General features: G+C 34.4%; 1 protein-coding gene across 9 annotated transcripts in view; it reads right to left on the reverse strand.

Annotated features, from left to right (window-relative positions):
• The window catches only part of LOC107855451 (subtilisin-like protease SBT3.5), a 38,636-nt gene that overhangs the window by 11,782 nt on the left and 8,592 nt on the right, over positions 1 to 18,262 (reverse strand). For 4 of the 9 annotated variants that reach the window (XR_007056770.1, XR_001670262.2, XR_007056769.1 and 1 more), the window contains one exon: positions 7,010 to 7,086. The exons of 2 other annotated variants lie outside the window; for them this stretch is intronic. The gene's annotated coding sequence lies outside the window, so the exon portion shown is untranslated. Of the gene's footprint in view, positions 1 to 6,951; positions 7,087 to 18,262 lie in introns of all 9 variants that reach the window. 3 more of the 9 variants (XR_001670261.2, XR_001670263.2, XM_047413876.1) reach the window with 1 other exon arrangement.

An 18,262-nucleotide genomic window follows, 5' to 3' on the forward strand; every position in this document is an offset into this window, starting at 1 on the left:
TTACAACCAAATTTGAAATCACAATCATCTCAAATTTGTAATTCAAAAATCAAATTACAACCATCTCAAACTTGTTTCGAACTTGTACTGGTTAGAGAGTAATCTCGTGAAGAAGACATCACATAACTCCATTGACGAACATTTGAGCTTTGAGTTTGAATTTGCAGACTGTGAGGTTTCTAAATTATTTTGGTTGAGTGTTGTTTCAAAAGCATGGTACACCTTAAGGAGCTTACAAATCAAATTTGGAGCTATTTGTTCGAGATTAGAAGTGGTTTTGACATACTTTTAATGGTAGATGAACAAATTAAAATTTAAGAAAAAAAAATGAAGAAGATTGGGAGAAAGATGAGCCAGAGGTATCGGGGGAGGGGGGTTGTGGGGAGGCTTTGTTTTTTAATTCTGTTTTATTAAAAAGAAATTGGGTCCCTCTAATGCTTTTTGTTTTATTAAAAATTGTTTTGGGGTCTTTAGTGTTTTAAAAAAATAAAATTTTTGTTTTATTAAAAAAATTTGGGGCCCTCAGTGCCATTTGACATCTTTCTATTGGTGAATTAATAAGAAAAAACACTTTCACGCGCCCTCTGCGTTTGCACTGCACACGCAGTGCCACGTAGGCAAAAGTGCATAATTGAAACAAATTTGGGGTGTTTAGGTGCCTGATAGGAACAAGCCTTAGTTTAGGTGTCTAAGTGAATTTTGGCAACAAGTTTGAGTGTCTATCGATGACTTTGGCCTAAGGATTATAAGTAAAATTTTTAGAAACTTATATATACTTCAGGAATTCTTTGATCCATTTTTTCTAGTGAAATATTCAATATTTAATGTATGACACCTTTTAGAGTATAGACTATAAATCAAATAATTCTTACTACGATAGCATCCTTCCATCACTTGACAAAAATTTGTGTCAACATTCTTACATAAACATAGTACTCAGATCCTCATAATCTTTTATAATATTGTGTTATAATGTATCAAAGATATTGTTAATGATATATCATTTTATATTGGTTCACAGTGAGAGATAACCTATTGAAATCTCATCGCTTCATTGTTTTTCTTAGGTTACTCAATTTCTCATAAGGTTTAATGAAATGTTATGTAGTAGGCTATTCAAGAGTGTATTAACTCTTTATTATGATTATTTACTTTTTTTTCTCAAAGATTATTTCATTTCGAACCGATGCCTTACCATGCTTCATTGGTGTCGTAGATTTTGCCCTTTAGGGACATCTAATTGGAGCATTTACAACTAATATGAGATTAATTTTAGGTCTGAAATGTTCCTAGCATTTGACTTGAATTATTTTCGATTGAGGATCATATCGATGATAATTCACTACATATTTATTAGTTGCTTATTATCTCCCCCTTATTTTAGTAAAACTAACATATATAACTCAATCTACTTTAGAGAATCATCTTTGTGCATCATGATATATTCATTAATCATATACCACACCCAGAAAATTGTTAGATGAAATAATTGATTCCTGACCTTGAACCAATTGAGAAGGAGGGTTTAATTACAATTTATTAGTGTAGTGCATACAAGTGTCACGATCCACAAATAGGCATGTGATGACACTTGTCACACCCTCTGGACAATTAAGTCCAAACCAACCCAAGGAATAAGAATTAAAGTTAGTCAAAAAATGAAACAAAAGGAACAAAAGAATCCTAATAATGTGTGTGTATATATATGTTTATATATACACACACGAGACCCAAGTCTTAAATACATTCTAGATCTAGTTGTCATCAGTACAAGCCTCTAAATATAGAATGATAGCAATAGCTAAAGTATCTTAAATGGGAGTAAGTATAAGATAAATAAAGAGTAATTCGGGTAAGTTTGAAGTTCGCCAGCACTACGTCGATCTCCACAGCATCAATGCTGGAAGAAAATAATCTACAAAATGCTATTCGGTCCAATACCTTCATGGGGTGTAGAAAACAAAAAAAAAAAAAGAGAAGAAAGCGAAAGTACGAAACCACTTGTACTCAACAAGAATCATTGATAATTGACTCTAATCCAAAAATTTAGCGAAGGTACAAACCGACTCAACCAATACAAAAATAAGGTCCAAATCCAAGAAACATCATTTTAAAGCTTTACTGCTGAAATTCAAAAATTGAATTTAAAAATAAAAAATTTTAAAATGAATTTGTAAAGAAATCAATGAAAGAAATTATAAATATAAGTAAACATACCCACGAATGAAATCTTGAAAATCCCAATAGAAGAACTCAAATACAAGCTCTCTAGTTCAAAAATGGTGAAAATGATGGAATGAGGTTTTGAATGTGAAATTTGGTTAGGAATAATGAAATACGAAATGAATATTCTTGAAAAATGAAAAAAGTGAATGTAAAATCACATAGTAAATGGTTATATGAGAAAAATACATCTATAAACGCCAAAAATGGAGCTTACGAGCTCACAAAATATCAAAAATATAAAATGAGATAAAATCTGAAATTTATATATGTCAAGGTACGATTCCATAGCTAAAATTTATGTTTCGTAGCTAAAAATCTATTTTTCCACAGCTAAAGGTGTGGACCAACAACCTTTTACACCAACAACTTTTATATTCTCTAAGAAGGCCATAAATCCCTTGTACAGTAGCGAAATGCACCACTTCTTTTTTTTCATAATTTTAAAATAATGATACGAATCTAATCATTCAGTTGTGACTCAATTTCATGCAGTTAGATATTATTTGTACTTGTTAAAGAATTATTTCATATTTCACGATAAAATTGGATCTTATCGAAATTACACCAAACTCTTCAGATCAATCCTATAATTCATGCATGACATTCTATAAATTTAAAAATAATTTTTTGATCGTTAAAACTAATAATGAACCTTTTTGCCGAATGTTTCTACTTAAACGGGGCCAAAAACACTCAAAATATTCAAAAAATTATTCAAAACTCATCCGGAACCTCCCAAACCCAAACCATATATGCTAATAGCTTGAGAAAGTCATTCCACACTTAGCATTCATTGAGTTTATGAAAAGAGGCCGTTTACAATAAATTAACCCCCAAGACCTCTTATAGGATATTTAAACTAATTTCTGAATAGAGGATCAAAATAAAAAATAAAAGTTTCAAATTCGAACCAACCCCGCTACCAATTGAAATTCGATCTTTCTGACCTAATGAAACTATCAGAATCACCATCTGATACTCGAATCATGAAATATTGATCGAAGTCAAACTAATCCCTCTATGGATATTCAAAATCATAATCTCATATAAGACACTTCCGAATTTATCGGGGATCGTTCCAACCATTTCCGCATCTCATAAATGAGATAAAACAAACACAAGGAAGGGTAAAATAATCAAAACACAGAAAATTCTAATTTCAATATAAGGGTCATTACTGTATCCACCATTACATTTCACATTCATCTTTGAACATACAAGAAGGGAAATCCAAGACAATAGAAAATATCCTCGAGAACCTCAAGTAAGCACGCAAAAGTGGAGTCTAAACTATAAAATTATCGATATACTGCAGAACCAGATATCTACCACACAATGACTTACAAGGTTACAACACTAGCATCTAAAGCCAAATTCTCAATGAAGCCGAATTTCCTTAGTTTTGAACTTACTCAATACCCAATGAGTCAATTACGCTAGAAATTCTAAACTCAACCAGCTAACCTAAACTTGGCCAAGACACCATAAGACACTGATGGCACCACTAAACAAAATTCATCATTGGACTCACAAAAAGCCAAGGAGTTCATGAAATCATATAACCATCTACTAATATACTGAATAAACCCATTCAAGGTCGATACCACAATTATCAACTTAGATAAAATTATATCCCCAAACTAACACAGCTTAGTTAGAAGTCAATATCAAATTCACATAAAACCTCAAAAGCCACACTTATCATTCTTAAGACACTATAACATAGTCAAATATTTATGTTCAACCCTCGTAGGCAATCGAGAATTACCATAAAACTCCATATACCATAGATATGATCACTCAAAAAGGGACCAAAATCTTATGTAACTCATCGTAATAACCCATGTAGTCCTCTACACTAAAGTAACTTTAATCAACCAAAAATTCTTAATAATCTAGTAGAACAAAGAGTTTATATTGACAACACACATACGTAAGTTGTCATATAAGGGATGACTAACCTATAAAAGAAGAACAAAAATCATCATATCACACTTGTGGACGTCTAAATTATAACTCAAATCTTAGGAAAGTCACAAGTAGACACCTCATAGACACTGAAGAACTACACATGTTAAGGCTTCAAATTTCTAACTCAAACCCATAATAATTTCTGATATACCAAAATTCCTTATGTACAAGTTCTTTGTACCTTTCTTAGTTCTCATTTAGTATTCCTCCAGGATAAAAATCATGAAATAATAATACATACTCTAAATCAAACTCATGAGCGAAATATTTCATTAAGTCATTTTACTTCCAAAGCAATAAATGCTACAAATTAGGCACCTTTTCCATTCAGTATATTTTTAAATTAAAAGGCAAGGATCTTCATAAATCAATTTTTTTTCAAGTCTAACTGATGTGTGATCAATATCTATAAGTTTTTTCATGCAAGCAAAGCTAATCACTGAGAAAGTAACAAATCATAAAACAATAACTCTAAAAATTCATCCCTTATCCAACCAAAAATATTTACTTGAAAACCTTTTGAATAATTTACCACAAGTCCAATCCATTCTACAATTTGAAAGTATATCCAAACCTAGAATTGATACATTACTATGCCACAACATAACCATCAAGAAAATCGTATTCAAATACACCAAAATCCACAATACTCATAACATTAAATCTAGTCCAGTGATATACTTTAAACAAGTCACAACATAGGATCAACATACCTGATCCACCACTAAGAAAATATTTATAGGATAGAAAATATCAACAAATCCAACAAAGCTAACTAATCATATCAAGACTCAATGCCAAATAAATAAGTATGTAGGAGAATGTAAAACCCTACTCATGAATCACTACTAAAACAAACCAAAGGAGTACCAAAACCATACTTGTGGCTACTGTACCATAGACTCCTGCCTCGAGTCCTCCTGTGAAACATGACACTAAAATATGTCATCTCTCAGAGCAAATGGTGTAGTATCTCTCTGTCTGAGTTGTGAGCAATCCCTTCTATAATGCCTGAGATTTCCACATAAGATGCAACCCAAAAAGGTAGGAGCCCACTGGGATAGGACCGAAGAACCTGAACAACCACTATGATCTAATCTTCTTCAAGAATAACTATGAGTATTCAGGACTCTACCAAGAATATCACCATCATCATTAAATCTGCAAGGCCTCTGGTCCACAAGCTCTCATGTCTCTATACAAACTCCTCTAGAAACTCTTGAGCAAACTAATCTCATTTGAGAAGAGGTTATGTAGTCAGTCTGCTCTCTACCAAAGTTCTCCAACACTGTCTAGCTGGGCCAAAGAACTAAAATAAAGTGAAATCCACCCTATTAGAATCCACCAAGCCCAATTTGTGCAACCTCTTATTGCAACCAAACAAGAACATATAAGTTTTAAATTTGGTATCTCCTTCAAATCGAGGTGGATCTATCCTCATTAACTCTGTATATCTACTTTATCCCCTCCATGGACATAAAATATAAGGTCACTAGATATAGGTCAATCTCTGGTTAAGCTCATCAACCCTAGGAGAACATGTAATCAAATGTGCATTTGGATCCTGAAGTCTTAAAGTAGCATGTTGAATCAAAGTAGAATCCACCCTCTCAAGGATACCCTATACTCGTACTAAATAATCTTCAAGCATAAGTATAGTCCCAGGTAGTGTCTGTACTAGTCTAAACCCCTATATCTCAAAAGTCCTAACATCACTAGCAACTCTCGAATCTAAAAAGTTAACTAAACCTAACCTCTAGCTGGTCTGGATATTCTAATCCAACCTCTGCTCATATAATACATTGAAGGCACGAGCACTGTAACTCTAACTAAGAAAAAATGCATACTCATCATATATTCGAGAGTGAATAGGAAATTTTGGAGTTATTTAAGGTCGTAACGCATGAAATAGAATAAAGAATTGGATTTCTCCAAAAGTTGTGTAGCCTCTTGAAGATATATAATAAGCGTCTTTGTATCGATCCGCAATACTCTTCTCAACTTGGCTTGTACTAATGAGACTAATGAACCTAAGGCTCTGATATCAATTTTTCACTATTCAAAAATAGACACGGGATGACACTTGTTACACCTTCTGGACAAGTAACCCTAAACCAACCCGAGGAACAAGAATTAAAGGGATTCAAAAATGAAAATTGAAAAAACAAAAAAAAACCATTAGTATGTATATATGAGATCCAAGTCTCAAAAATACATCAAAATTTGGTTGTCATCAGTACAAGCCTCTAAAAATAGAATTATAGCAATAACTAAAGCATCTTAAATGCAGATAATCATAAGATAACTAAAGAAAGATCCGTCTAAGCTTGGAGTCCCCCAGCACTACCTCGATCTCCATAATGTCAATGATGGAGAAAAATAATCTACAAGCTACTACTCGATCTAATACTTGCATAGGGTGCAAAAAATAAGAAAAAAGGAATAGAAACAAGGGTGAGTACAAAATCACTTGTACTCAGCAAGTATTGTTGATAACCTATCCTAATCCAAAGCGATAGCGAGAACCACCACACAACCTATCCAGTGTATCTCAAACAACCTATAACCCACCAAATGTAGTACTTCATTCTATCACAATAACCTAATATAACGATCCACAGGTATATCAATACAACATAGATATATTAATCTAGGTGAGTTAACACTATTCATTTTGTATTAAAAAATTATAGATGTCATTTATGAAGAAAATTCACCAATGCGATATATCAAGATCAGTCAATTATAACTAACCAATAATATGAGATAAAACAAGAAGGGTGAGCATATATAAGGGTGTATTCCATAGTACCAAAAGATGCTACCCATCTATCTTCTCGATCAAGCCACTGCCACACTTCACGTCTCATAATACCTTAACCTCCCAACCTATATAAGATAAAATAAAATAATATAATAAAGTTAAATGAATGCTCAAATACAATATCACAAACAAGGTGCTATCATGGTAATACAATATAAGAGTAAATACTATCATACCAAGGAGTGTTAATGCAATATAATTGATGAAATATAATATAGTGATGATGATGAATGATGGAAGTCATCCTTTTTGTATACACCCATCGAGCTTGCAACTTTTAGTCAAGACCTCTAGGAGGTTTGCAATCTATATACTTATATAATCTCAATCTAATGTCTCAAATCAACCTTATCGACACATCTCTCGGTATAGGCATTTTATAAGGCATCTTATTTTCTTTTAAAAATTAGATGTGTCCATGGTACCAATATCTCATAAATATGCATGCATGATATGAGGATGTAATGTTCACAATCAATTGGTACAAAGATTCAAATCTATTTAATACATGTCTAAGTGGGCTCAGAATCTGCTCAATGCATCAATAGTTCATGAAATTAGTTTTCACTTGGCCCTACCAGAATAAATAGTCATACAGTAATCAAAATTATCATTCCCAACCCCTCACTCGGGTATCATTGTAATTAACATGCTATTAAATGCTCATATAAGACCTACAACATCAAGTCAAGCCCCACTCGAATGACACAATAGTAAATAAGGTATTTAATGCACAAAAATGACCACCAAAGTTAATTTTCCACTTGGGCATCACAATAGTATGTCCTCTCAAATCAAAAGCAATATGCATATAAGCCCCCACTCGGACACATGACATAAATAATTACTCAAGTCCATAATCAAGTTCACATAAGCCCCACACAGGCATCACAAAATAAACAACAATCCCAATAATAATAAATGGAGGACTACCCAAACCTAACTTGGTCTATTTATTAAGTCTCATCAACTATTACAAGTATATTCATACTCTAATTATTCTCTAAAACTCAAATATTTCATTAATAATAACGATAATAACATAATTATACCCTAACAAGACATTAATCCACAATCATCACAATAAAGTTCGCCAACAAGATTCAAGCTCTAATGGCAATGCAATATGAATTATTCGAGAATCATTAGTTTATTTATCTACATTCTACTCTAAGGATATTTAAGAATATTAATACTAACTAATCAAGACAATAATCTAATTATAATCCATCAAAGACTCCGGTACCTATGGAGATGCTCTCCATTTTCACCTAAGTGGGACCACTAATCCTAAGTGATATACAAAATACTATAAATAAGCACACAACACCTATACACTTTGAAAAAATCTCGAGGTACGTCTCAGCTTGCCTTAAACGAAGATTCGCAAGTCCAAGTGCAATACAAAATCTCAAGTGGAAGCTTAACCCTTTCAAATCAATACCAAATGCATCCAATCTAATCAAATATATTAGCTTCAAGTTGTAGACACCTAATTTTGTCTCTCCCGAAACCCAATTCATCGACTTTTCACCTCACGTTATCATACACCCTCACCCATGTGATTATACCCCACAAAATTCAAAAAATAACCAATTTCAATAAATTCCTAACATATCAAATTCCTTATATTATTTATCCTAACAAACTTTATCCTAACTACTACCCCACCTTACCCCTAGACATCCCCCCCCCCTTATGTTGTGAACACATATAAACACAGTAAAATAAGGAAAAAAGGGGAGGCCCCACAGTAAAAACAAAAAAAAAGGCATACAAAAGAGGACCCATCTTTTTCTTCTAAGAGGGACGAACACAGCAACAATAGAGGATCTTTTATTTTTTTTCACGCGACATCAAAGTAAAAGGGAGAAAGCATATGGAGCCATTAATAAACACACCAATACACTCACAGAGCTGAACGTAAACATACGCACGCACAGCCACCAGAAATACTCACACACACACCCACGTCGGAGGGAAGAAAAGGATTAAGATTAAATTGGATGGAGTGAAAACCAGATTGAGAGAGGGAAGGGTAACATGGAGAGAGAGAAAGAACACATATTTTGGGTTTTGGTTATCGTTCCGGTGACATACTCGCCGAAAATGCATCAAACGTCATGAAACCCATTCCAAACCATCACAAAAAGGGGCTATGGGTCGGTATCTGAACCCCTAATCCACCAACACCACTAAGATCCATCATTGATTCACATATGTTGGTTAATTTTTTGATGGGTTTGGCCAAAAAATGGTGAAGCTGCGTGTCTATTGCTCTGTTGCAGTATGTAAAAATACTATTAAACGGGCGAAATTCCAAAGTTTCTGTTTGGGGTTCTTGTTTGGTTCTTCACGGGTCTTTAATTCGAGTCAGATTTTGGGTTTCGTTATGGATTCGAATTGGTCGTTCTTATTCGAGTTGATTCCGACAAGTTTAAACTGGTTTTATCAATTGGTGAGTTCGAAGTTGAGGTTTTCCATTTGAGGTTTCCTGGTGTGGATTCTTTTTATTCGAATAATATTATATTCAAAAGCTTCAAATTGAGGTCCAATTCTACTTTTCACCCTTTTTATTTCATCATTTATTATATTCTGATGCATTGATTTCAATATTGTGTGTTGGTTGATTCGTGATGATGTGAATTGTTGTTGTTTTGATTCAGTGTTTGATTTTTTAATTATGGATTGATTATGGCTATGGATTGTTGAAATGGTGATTGTGAATTGTGGAAATTTGGTTTAAAAAGGAATGTGAGGTTGGATGGTAGCAATTGATAAAAATGAATATTGTTTAGTCTTGATTTATTGTCGTTAGTTGTTTTGGAGTAAATAAAAACGTGATAGTATCATGATAGGATGAAATTGGTAGGAAAACGGTAGGCTGGGTAGGCAAATTTAGGAATAACGAATTGTTGAGCGTTTGAATATATGTGTGAATGATTTGTTCTATTTTATCGCACAAAAATTGAAATTGTACTCATTTTACTAGAAATGCCCCAAGGAATTTGTATTGATTTATTCGGGGAATGCCCGAAGTATCATGTACGTAGATGAGGCTCGTGATCAAGGCCCGAGGCTTGGGTAAAGCCTTGGAGCGTAGTTTAGGATTAGTGTAGGTTTACTTTTTAGTCCTTTTTTTATTTCAGGTTGTAATAATTGGATTAGATACTATAATTTTGGATTTGTTTTGTTTGTTTGTTTGTTTATTTGATTGGTTTGTGTGTTTTTGTGTGGTTTATATATTCATAATGTCAAAATTAGCCGATACGCTCCACCAAGATACCGTGGTCGAACTACGAGATCGAGGGGTGCCTAACACCTTTCGCCCGATCAACAAAATTTCTTATCCGGAATCTCTGTTCGCAAATCAGTTTTAAAGATTCAAATCATTTTGAAAAGGAATTTCTAAAGGTGACTTGGCACACCGGATTATGTCAAGTGGCGATTTTGAGTTTTGAATATAAAAAGTCCTTTTCGAAATAAATTTTTCAGCTTTTGTCACTTAATAATAAAAACCCTTTTGAAAACTTAAAATGAATCTTTTTTGATTAAAAATGGGGGTGTGACAGCAGCCAAAAGAAAGCTAATGATACCCATACTGACACTATTTAATATGATTCCAAAACGAGTTAAAAAAAGAAAAGGTTGAAACCAATTTTTTTTTTGAAAATACTTTTCCCATAACATTAAATACCTATAACTGAAAACCTGCGCATAAATGAGGTCCAAATCAAAGAAAAATTATTTTTAAGATTTACCGGCACAAATCACAAAATCAAATTTAAAATCAAAGATTTAAAGATGAATTTGTATTAAAATAAGTGATAATAAATACAAGGTTTATAAATATACCCACGAAAGAAATCTCAAAAACTCCTTTGGAAGCACTCAAATCCAAGCCCTCAAGCCCCAAAAATGATAAAAAATTGTAGAATGAGAATTTGAATCTCAACTTTGATTCAGAATTGTGAAAAAAGTGGATATTCTTAAAAAATGGGAAAAGTGAATGTAAAATCACAAAGTAAATGATTACACGCGAAAATGCATCGATAATCGCAAAAAAGGAGTGTTTTAGCTCTCAAAATGTCAAAAATATAAAATAGAATGAAGTCTGTAATATATTTTCAGGTATAATTATCGTAGCTAAAGCCCATTTTTTGTAGCTAAAATTCCATTTTTCAGAGTTAAAAGTCTGCATCAACAAATTTAGTATTCACTAAAAGAATCATAAACCTCTCATACAATAGCAAAATTCACCAATTCTTTTTTCTATAATTTCAAAATAATGATACAAATCTACTCATTCAATCAAAACTCTATTTTATGCACATTCACCCAACTAGTTATTATTTTTACTCGTTAAAGAATTATTTCATGTTCTGCATAAAAACTGAATCTCGACTTATCAAAATTACACCAAACTCTCTAGATCAATTCTATAATTCATGCATGATATTTCATACATTTCGTAATATTTTTTTAATCTTTAAAACTAATAATGAACCTTTTTTTGTTGATTGATTTTACTTAAATTTGACCAAAACATCCAAAATATTCAAAAATTTATTTCAAACTCATCTGGAACCTCCCAAACACAAACCACATATGCTAATAGTTTGATGATCAACTCTGTGATCAGTTATTAGAATCAATAGATCTTCAAATTGTTCATTTCCAAAAATAAAACCTTTCTTATTGGACGATCATTATACTTCCTAAAAATTGAAATTCTTGATCAATGGAGGAACAATATCACCATTTTTGTTCAATAAGATACCAAAGTCAATGGTTTACTAATAATAAAATTTTAAACTCAATAGAATCATCAAATTTATGAAAAGAGTTCGTTTACATTAAATTAACCCTCGGGTCCCCTTACACGCTATTTAAACTAGTTTTCAAACAGAGAGTTAAAATAAAAAATAAAGGTTTCAAACTTGAACCAACCCCGCTACTAACCCAAATTTGACATTTTGAATCTAATGGAACTATCAGAATTATCATTCAACACTTGGATCAAGAATAAAAATAATCCCTTTATAGAAGTTCAAAACAAAATCTCATATAAAATACTTTCGAACGCATTGAGGATCATGCCAACCATTTCTGCAACTTATAAACGTGATAAAGTAACTTTAGAGAAGGGCAAAGCGGTCAAACTGTAAAAAAAATTAAATTATACTACAAGGGTCATTACAACAAGTGCGATGTACGTAATATATCATAATTTAGACCAAAACATGAAACTTTGTTCTCATAAAAAATGCCTGAAGTATTTATTGTAGTCATTCAACGCCAAATAAATACTCTCAAGATGAATTGTCTTGATTACATAATCTGAAAGATGTACTCTTTACTCAATTATTTTGAGCAAACAATTTTGTAAATGTCAAACTGCAGGTTGACAATCAATGCACATGTAATCATCTTATAAATTAATCTATTCAACATATCACATAGAAAGTGAATGAGCCTTTATTCACCTTCTGTTCTTTTCAAAATTTTAGGGAATTCAATCCCATCATTAGCTGATCTAATCAACTTATCACGAGAACAAACAACATGAAAGAATTATGGAAGAATCTTCTAATTCTTCAGTAAATGTTGATGGTTAATATGCACATCTCCAGGATGACAAAGTTATTCACTCAATTAGATAAAATTATTTTTACTAGTAAACTTAAAGTTTATCATGGTACGTGCAATTTGGTCAAGCAAATTTGAGAGTTTTACTATTTTGAGAGTAGTTCGCAAGATTTTAATGTTGCACCGTATTACTACATTAGGAGTAAGTTTTAGAGTATATACTTCAGATTTACTACTTCATGAACAAATTTTCAAGTTCTATCATTTCAAGAATAGAACACAAAATATTTGAGATATTTCTCCTCAATTAATTAACCTCTTTTAAAGGTGGGTCATGATATCTTCGTAACCAAAAGTACGTTTATTTTTATAAACTTTACTAAATATAGTTACATTGACTTCAGAGAATGAATTTGTACTTATAACAACTGAAATTCTCATTTTCCAGGAGTGTAATATAATAGTTTCTTAATTCTATCAAATTGATACGGGTGTCACGGGCTCGAGACCATTTACTAGAAGCCAAGCTCGGGAACTACAAAGACTTCAAGGCGCGTTTATGAAAATGAACGCAGTTGACCTTGTTGCAAACTCGCCCAAGGGAGTGTACGCCTTGAAGAGTGAGGGCTGACCTTAGGTGCTCAAAATACACCCCATGTATGCCCCAAAACACTCCACACCTGCCACCCCTTCATTAAGGGTAAAGGGGTCCTTTTGCCAACCTTTTGTAATAGACTATTTAAATTGTGTCCTTTAGTCTTGTTCCTTAGTTAGATTATTTTGAATCAAGATTATTACATTGAAACACGATCCTCTCAAGAGATATTAGACCACCATTGACATCACAAGAAATGCTTTTCTTCTTGTGTTGTGTGTATCGGCTAGAAACATGAGTTCTTGAGTGAACCGAGTTCCTCTTGGGTTTGTGTAAGAACTTGGTGCTTGTTAACTTGTTTTGTAGAGGTTTTATATTTTGATACACTTTTAGTTACTACCTAATGAGTTCTCTTTGCGTCAAGTTACCTATCCTTTTATTGTTCTAAGTTTGTGTTTGCTTCTTGTATCGTATTGTTTCTTGTTGTTGTAGATTTAGTTGTGTTGTTGATGACTCTTTGCAGACTGTTTTAGTGTTGTAGATACTGTTTAGTATAAGAGCGAAGGCTTGTCGTGTTCTTACACCACCAATCTTGGGCTCTTCTAGTTGAAAATAAAAAAAGGTGTTGACGTGTGACACGTGTTTGGCTAGGAAGTTGTTTAGATTTAGATGTTTTTGCTTGTCTTAGTGATTTTGTATATTAACTTGTTATTCCCCTAGCACATTTGAGTCTAAGGTCCAAGATTTAAGTTTCTGTTAAGTGCAGTTGAAGGGTTGGATGAGTAGATATTGTTGTTGTTCATATTGTTCTTGAAATGAATGTTGGACAAAAGTCTTGTTGATTTGAAAAAAGGAAGAGAGAGGCAAAGTCTTGTGTTTGTATTGTAATTAGTTTCAAGACAAACACCAAAGATACAAGTAAACAAAAGACCTCCCAAAATATTACTTACCAAAACAGTGTCAAGCTTTTTTCAAAAAGAACCAAAAGAGGAAAGGGACAAGCCAAAGCAAAAAAGTGTTTTGCCATTTTGGTGCAGGTTGGTGAAAAGTTGATTAACACCTTTGACCTTTGGAAAGAGAGTCCAAAGCCTTGTGTTGTTACTCCAGAACCTAAAATTCCTCACCAACAAACAAGATTAAACAATTTAAGTCTTGAAAACATCATACTCCACTTCAACAACAGGATCAACAACCAAAGAAAAAAAATCGTAGGCCATGCCAACAACCAAAAACTCAAGTTCTTGGACATCCATAGTTTCTTTCCCTGTCTCTACTAGTTTATTTCTATTGACTCCTACACTAGTTGGAAACTAAGTAACAACCTACTAAGTTGTGAACTAGTTTTCGAGTTCGTCTTTCGTGTTAACATTTCTTGTGATGCTTTTCTCGTTTAAAATTCGTCGTTGTTCTTGTTTCAAGTGCGTACACAACTTTATTGAGTCTTTCAAACTGAAATCCATTCTAACTCGAGAGTAGACTCATTCCCAAGCACTCACAAGTTGATAGCCATCTTACAATACTTGAAGGGTCAAGTGAGAAAGCCAAGTGTGAAGAGTGTGTGAGGATATTTTAAACTAATGTTTGCTTGTTTTGTAGGTACATTTGCAAATGGAACCCCCACACATGGAACCCAAAACTTTCAATGCACAAACCTTGGATCATAATGTTATGAATGCCCTTGTAGCTAGTACTGAATCATTGTCTTAGGACGTGGCTAGAGTGAATGCTACAGTTGAGAAGATGAAAGTAGAAATGGGCTCTATTAGTGGCCGAGTAGAAAGGGTAGAAAGCCAATAGAGTTCTCGTCCCTCAGCTCCTTAAAACACATCCCCAATCATTACCCCCGAATCCATGCGTCAAAGAATGTATCCACCAAATGCCATGCCTTAAGCCAACTATTACTCAAAAGGTCGAGGCCTTGATAGACCTAGCCATTCCCCACGCCACCAAGTCCTATATGAAGGACTTGGAACCCAAAATCTACCCTTAAATCCAAATCCTCCAAACTAAAATCCTCCAATCCAAAGACCTCCTCCACTAAATGCCAATTCACCATACCAAATTCAACTGTCCAAAACCCACCAATGCAAGAAGAGGGATATATTAAGGAAAACCAAAGAGGAGGGTATGGAATGTATGATAATCCTTATTTGATAGAAGATGGGATAAGAGGTAGAAGGGTAGAACCAAGAAAAAATTGAGGGCTTGAAGGTAGGGGTGGCCAAGGTGTTCGGGAAAGGGATGTTGGTCTTAAAACTATCAAAATGGGACTTTCGATCTTTAAGGGAGAAAGTGATCCCGAAGAGTTTCTTCCATGGCAATCCATATGCAAGAGAGTCTTCAAGTGAACGATCTCACGAAGGAGAAGAAGATTTGTTACGCCATGACTCATTTTGAGGGATATCCTACCACGTAGTAGGAGTATGTAAAATATTTTGGCAAAGTCTTGATTGAAGGGCAACCCCCTCCTTGGTTTCGGTTAAGGTATCTTATAAGGCAAAAATACCTTCTCGAAAGCTAACAGAATAAACTCCTTGCAAAATTGTACAACTTGAAGAAACAAAACAAGAGTGTGGCAGCTTACTATGATGAGTTTCAATAACTCATTTTGAAACTTGATTATAGAGGAGAGCAAGTGAATCACGATATCATCCGGTTCAAAGTCGGCCTAAACAAAAAAATATCTACGCAAATGGTACTTCATAAGTTTGAAACTATTGAAGGAATCTTTCAAGCGGCTTTAGAGATTGAACGAGAGAGCAAGAAAGGTCCGCATACAAAACCAAAGCATACCAAGACTCCTCGGGTTGGACCAAGGGAAAAGAAGTGATTCCATCAACTTCGGGGTGGAATAATTCTAAACGACAACCAACCAAGGCCCTTTCACCTTTGAACAAGGTTGCTCAACCACCTTCTTCACGATTTGAAGGCAAGCCGAATATTACTCCCAATTCTAAGGGATTCCAATGCTTCAAATGCCATGGATGGGGACACAAGACTAGTGAGTATCCTAATCGGAGAAATATGATATTGAGAGAAGGGAAGTTGTATTTCTTGGGAGAATAATTAGAGGCTGAAATAGTTGGAAATAAAGAAGCCTCTCAATATGGAGAGAGAGGAGAGGTCGATAGGCCTAGTGATGATGATGAATAGGAGGTTTGGCCTTAAGAAGGTGAACTTGAAGTACCTAATTATGTGGTACGGAGAGTTATGATTAGTAAAGCGTTGGATGATCCTTGCCAATGGGAAAACCTCTTTCATACGAAGTGTATCATTAAGGGGAGTGTGTAGTCTTTGATTATTGATAGCAAAAGTTGTGCTAATGTGTCTAGTGCCTCGATGGTAGATCACTTGAAGTTGCCAACTACTCAACATGCGAGTCCGTATAGACTCCAATGGTTGAACAATTATGGAGAGTTGAAGGTAACCCCCAAGTGGTGATTTGGTTCAAAGTTGGAAACTATGAGGACGAGGTACTTTGCGACATCATTCCTATGCAAGCTTGTAATCTCTTGTTGGGTCGGCCATAGCAATATGATAGGTCGACCTAGTATGATGGCTGCACTAGCTACTACTCCTTTGAGTTCAAGGGTCGAAAGTACAACCTCCGGCCACTATCATTATCACAAGTGTGTGAGGCACACAGACAAATGAAGAGTTTGCAAGGAAAGGGAAAGAAGGAGAAAGAATCCGCTGGAAAGGGGGTAGAACTTGAGAGTAGAAAAAATAAGGGGGAGGAGGGAGTTTCAGCTTTAGGGATAGGGATTCAATGGTAATGTTGGCTCGAATGGACAACCTCTTAAAAGAGTATGAGGATGTTACTCCCATGCTACTTTTGGCCCATGTTTTGAATGCTAACTCATCCAATTCCCCTATCCCGTCTTCTATCTCTAATGGTTTTCCGAAATTTGATTATGTATTTCCTAGTGCATTGCCACAAGGACTTTCTCCATTTCGAGGAATTGAGCACGAAATCGACTTTGTTCTGGGGTCGTAATTGCCGAATAAGCTGGCTTATATGAGCAACCCCACGGATACAAAGGAACTCTAACGGCAAGTTGAGGACCTCCTCAATAAAGGATTCATCAAGGAAAGCATGAGTCCGTGCGTGGTCCCGATGTTAATTGTGCCGAAGAAGGATGGGACGTGGAGAATGTGCATAGACTGCCGAGCCATAAATAAAATTACGATAAAGTATCGTCATCCTATTCCTAGATCATATGATAAGCTTGATGAACTAAATGGATCTTGTGTTTTTTTTAAGGTTGATCTTAGGAGCGGATATCACCAAATCTTTATGCAACCGGGTGATGAATAGAATACCGCATGTAAGACCAAGTTTGGTCTATATGAGTGGATGGTCATGACATTCAGTCTTACCAACGCTTCTAGTACCTTTATGCGGCTAATGAATCATATGATGAAGCCTTTTATTGGCAAGTTTGTGGTTGTGTACTTTGATGATGTTTTAGTTTATAGTAAGTCACTTAATAAATATGTATTGCATCTAAGGAGTGTGTTTGATGTTCTTAGAAAAGAAAAGTTGTATGTTAATATTGAAAAATGCTCCTTTGGTATTGATAAAGTTATGTTTTTGAGATTTGTTGTAAGCTCGAGAGGAGTAGAGGTAGACAAATCCAAGATAACCGCCATTTAAGATTGGCCAACCCCTAAAACCGTGGGTGGAGTTCGGAGCTTCCACGGGTTGGAAAGTTTTTATAGGAGGTCCGTTAAAGGATTTAGTACCATTGCAGCCCCCTTGACCAAAATCATCCGAAAGGACCAACCTTTCCAGTAGGGTGAAGAGCAACCTAAGGCCTTTAAGACCTTGAAAGATATGCTCATTTTGGCACCATTGTTGCAATTGCCTAATTTTGACAAGATGTTTAAAATAGAATGTGATGCTAGCAAAGTGGGCATAGGCGCGGTTTTGATGCAAGAATTAAAGCCTATATCTTTAGCGAAAAGCTCAAAAGAGAAACTTTAAACTACTCTACGTATGATTTGGAGTTATATGTTTTGGTTAGAGCGTTAGGCAATTAGCAACACTATCTTTG

This window comes from Capsicum annuum, chromosome 6, assembly GCF_002878395.1.
Source record: "Capsicum annuum cultivar UCD-10X-F1 chromosome 6, UCD10Xv1.1, whole genome shotgun sequence".
Classification (NCBI taxonomy): Eukaryota; Viridiplantae; Streptophyta; class Magnoliopsida; order Solanales; family Solanaceae; genus Capsicum; species Capsicum annuum.